This window comes from Myotis lucifugus, unplaced genomic scaffold (assembly GCF_000147115.1).
Source record: "Myotis lucifugus unplaced genomic scaffold, Myoluc2.0 scaffold_14, whole genome shotgun sequence".
Classification (NCBI taxonomy): Eukaryota; Metazoa; Chordata; class Mammalia; order Chiroptera; family Vespertilionidae; genus Myotis; species Myotis lucifugus.
This window is the reverse complement of record NW_005871062.1, coordinates 13,243,074-13,247,553: the sequence shown is the minus strand read 5'-3', so window position 1 is coordinate 13,247,553 and position 4,480 is coordinate 13,243,074. Positions and strand designations below refer to the sequence as shown.

At 34.6% G+C, this 4,480-nt stretch overlaps 1 protein-coding gene across 6 annotated transcripts in view; it reads left to right on the top strand.

Annotated features, from left to right (window-relative positions):
* The first annotated feature begins 235 nt into the window (after positions 1–235).
* FXR1 (FMR1 autosomal homolog 1) overlaps positions 236–4,480 on the top strand; it is a 44,144-nt gene continuing 39,899 nt past the window's right edge. For 3 of the 6 annotated variants that reach the window (XM_006084878.3, XM_006084877.3, XM_014452332.2), the window contains exons 1-2: positions 236–356; positions 2,049–2,142. The gene's annotated coding sequence lies outside the window, so the exon portion shown is untranslated. The remainder of the gene's footprint in view (positions 357–2,048; positions 2,143–4,480) is intronic. The other 3 variants (XM_006084876.3, XM_006084879.3, XM_023750651.1) reach the window with 1 other exon arrangement.

The window sequence follows — 4,480 nt, the reverse complement described above, 5'->3', positions numbered from 1 at the left end:
TTAGTTTGAGTATTGACTAATACCTATGATGTTTCAGGCTTTTTACTAATTTCAAGGTTGGTTTGTGAAACTGAGGTTATAGTACTGTGTGAAAACAGGTTCAGAGAGTTTAAATAAATTCCAAGTCTTACATTTCACAAATGAGATGGAAATCAAACCCAGATTTGCCTAATTCTAAGCTCTGTGTTCTTTTTTATTACTCCATATTTTCTTTATATCTCTAGTATTATATTGCCTTTTAGAGTTAACATAATGTTTAATTGAATATTGATATACTTTTAATAATGTTTTTGGCTTTTGCAGGGATTTATCAAAGATGTTCATGAAGACTCCCTCACAGTTGTTTTCGAGAACAAGTAAGTTTTTTATTTATTGATAGAGATATTAATTTTATTTTTTTAAAATATATTTTATTAATTTTTTACAGAGAGGAAGGGAGAGGAATAGAGAGTTAGAAACATCCATGAGAGAGAAACATCCATCAGCTGCCTCCTGCACACCCCCCACTGGGGATGTGCCCACAACCAAGGTACACGCCCTTGACCGGAATCGAAACTGGGACTCTTCAGTCCACAGGCCGACACTCTAGCCACTGTGCCAAACTGGTCAGGGCGAGATTTTAATTTTAAAGATGGGTAGTGCCAAATGGTTTGCTTTTGATTCTTCCTATTGCCAGTGAAAAATGACCGCTTTTGGACAGGCTTTTAATGGCTCGATCATCTTACGAATTTAAATCTAGTTTTGATAACTCTTCGCCTGTTTTTCTGCCCACCATTTACTCATTACTTTTTTTCATGACCCCTTTCTTTGCCAAAACACATGTGAAAATGAATCAGTAAGTAGTTTTTGCAAAAATAGATGGCACAAATGGGATTTTAATTCTTAAAAAAGCACAGATGTTAAAATAATGTTGTAGGAAGCCTTCTGAGTGGCTACTGGTAGTCATTTTCAAATTGTTTGAATATTAAGGAATTTCAGTTTATAGATATTGTAACAGCTAGGTAATGTTTTAAAATATGAAAGACAGTATGCTGGCCTTGTTTAGGAAGGGTTATAAAGGAGCACTATGTAACTGAAGGTCAGAAAAGAACTGTTCAACTTTCACTTTTAAGCTGCTCTGGAACTGCCTGAAAAGATATCTGCCCAATAGCTGTTTCATGTAGAAACAAGTGTGATGATTTCTGTCTTTGAGCAGCTGCCATTTAGATAGTAATGGTGAAAAGAAAGCACTCAAAAATCTTTTACTTGCCTTCTGTTGTGTGTGTGTGTATCCCATGCATCCCATGCAGATAGATGCTAAAAGAACATTTTATGTGCTGGTGTACCTTTCAGGCATATGAATGACCGATTAGAACTTAAAGTTATTCATCAACTCAGCTTATAAAATACAACATAAAAAACGTCAGTTAAACAATAGCTTAATTAGTAACTTTGATATATATTTGCTACAAACATTAAAACTAAGCTTTTACTGGTTTTAATTATGTATGTGTTCATTGTTGAAAAGATAATTTTTATGTGAGGAAAATGAACCTTAATGTAATTCAGCTATTCAAAATAATTGAGTAATTTTCTGTGTTTCTGTGAACATATACACTAAAACGGAATTATGCTGTTTATATTGTTTTATAGTCTCTGGAATTATGTCTCATCCAGTTATAAATGTGTTTGAAGTTGATTCCACTGCTGTTATTTAGCAGTGGTGTTGATGTGATACTATTTTGAATCTAAGTTACTATTATGAATGTAGCCCATACCATTTGCAGAATGTACTGTTCCCTTAGGATGAATAATTTGGCAGGTAATATGTAATTATTTTCAATGATGTTAATTATTTATAAACTTCATCAAGAATCATGTAAAATTTGTTCTACCTCAACAAACTAATTACTTGGAAAATATATAGTATGAAAGTTGTTTTTCTTAGGGAAAGCTAAATGATTAATTTGAAAAAAATATAGCACTAAGCATAGATTATATAGCTTCCATATTAGGGGGTATTGGGATAATATATTTTGATAATGTTTATTTCTCTTCTAATCCTTCAGTTGGCAACCAGAACGTCAGGTTCCATTTAACGAAGTTAGATTACCACCACCACCTGATATAAAAAAAGAAATTAGTGAAGGAGATGAAGTAGAGGTATGTATTTGTAAGTTTATTTTCTTGTATGCCTATTATTTTGTTTTAAATAAATATTCTTGTAGGAAAATCTTTTTAGCTGTTGGCAATGGCTGTGTAAGTAACATACTTTAGTTTGGAGTCAGAACTGGGATTCATGTCTCAGCTCTACAATTATTAGCTTTGTGGCTTGGTCAAATTTCTTTATCACTAAAATGAAATAATGTGAGAGTTAAGGATGATAGTGCATTTGAATTGCTTTGCGTGGAATCTGGCACAGTGAACTAATAACCATGTTAGTTGCTGGTTTCCTTCTTTTTCCTAATTATTTTAAAATTTGTCTTGTGCTTTCTTCCTCAGTATCTTTGTAAAATACTAATTATCACCCTTTATTATAGTGATCATTGATATAGTTTATATGTAATGCGAAATATTGTAATTAGTATACTGCCTTGTTGAATATTCTAGAAATATCTGGAGCTTTTTTAAAGTATAGGGAAAATTCATTTTCATTTAAAAATTCTGCCCAGATTTTAGCTCTAAGTTTCCTGTGTACTCTTGCTTTTGCTAAATCAAAAAGCATGCTATAACTTAATTGTGTTGGGGCACCACACCATGAGCCCACTCCCTAATAATGTTACAGCCTTTCACTTTACTCACCTTTTTCTTTTTTAGTTGACTTGACCAAAAGTGGGTACTTTTTTTTGTATGGAAACCTGTAAATGTAGTCCGAGTGGTGTGTATTTGTGTCTGAGTACCAGTAGGTGGGTCCTATGAATTGTAGCAGTAATGCTGCTGATTACTACTGTACTATGTTCACTTGGACATTAGACTCCAGTAAAAAAGTTGTGTGTTTTTTTCTTCTTTTTTCTAAGCAGAAGCAAACTTTTATTTAGAAAGTTCCCAGAGGTAGCAGAAGTGAGCCAACTGGGCTGCATGGGCTCAGGAAATAAATTGCAGAGGCAAAAGAAAAGCCTTTGGAGCTTAGGAAACAGAAAGGCAAAGAAAATTCATCCAGGGGAAGGAGTGGAGAGAAAGGCACGGATCTGCTTCAGAGAGCAAGAGAGCCCTGGAGAAAAGGGTGTGGAAAAGCAGGGCATGCTCAAGAGAGAGAAAGAGCAAAGAGTGAACTTGTATTCTTTTCTAATCAATACCTTTCTGTGAGCACTGATAAAAGAGCTTGATTTGCTTTCATTTTAAAAAATTCGTTTTAGAAGTCCCGTCCCACCCCTCCCCCCCCCCCAACCCCCTGAATTCTTAGTTTTGTTCTAGAATTAGAAATATGTGGTGGCCAATTCTGAGAATACTGCAGAATTATTGTTTAGACCAGCGGTGGGCAAACTACGGCCCGCGGGCCGGATCCGGCCTGTTTGAAATGAATAAAACTAAAAAAAAAAAAAGACCGTACCCTTTTATGTAATGATGTTTACTTTGAATTTATATTAGTTCACACAAACACTCCATCCATGCTTTTGTTCCGGCCCTCCGGTCCAGTTTAAGAACCCATTGTGGCCCTCGAGTCAAAAAGTTTGCCCACCCCTGGTTTAGACACTTATTGGTAGTTTAAAGGCTCAGATGAAAGGAAAAACTTAGAGTGCTGAGGATGTTAACAGTGTGCTTTCCCCAAATCTCAGACAAGGGAGGCCTTACCCATTTCTTGGACCACCTTTGTTGTTCATTTGGAAATTGATGATTGCTGAGTGTTTTATTTCAGTTTATTTTTTGTTTTAGTCTTAGTGAAATTTGCTCCTTATAGTGTGAGAGTCTGTACCTGAAATTAAGATGTTGTCATTTTTTCACTTGAAAGTTTTGAAAATTTACATAAGGAAGAAGCTTAAAGTTAATCTTGCCACCTTTATTTATTTTTTCCCCCTTTGGTCACCAGTATTTAGGAATCTCTCCATATGACCTGGAATGTTTAGGAATTATGGTTGTTAGACTTTATATTTTAAACTAAATAATTTTTTGAAAGCCCCCCCATTCCCTTTAAATTTAAAATAATAAAAGATTAGTGTAATAAAATGGTAGAGAATTAACATAAAATGGGAATTTTCCCTCTTAGTGTGGTTGTGTAGTTGTGCTTGTTGCCCACCCCAGTTTTAATCTCATTTACCAGAGTTGAGCGCCTCTTCAGATTTTTAAAAAAAAAAAAAATATATATATATAGATATATATATTTATGGTTTTATTTTTTTGGATCCATTTGGTTTTTTTTTTTTTGGGTTAGGGTTTTAAAAATGGGTCCCTCATCGCAACTGGTGATCGAATAAAAGCTTGGCCGAATAGCTATTTGCCCAGAGTCATGTTCGAAATGGATGACTATTGGAATTGAAAGCCTAGACCAGCACTTAAACCCTGG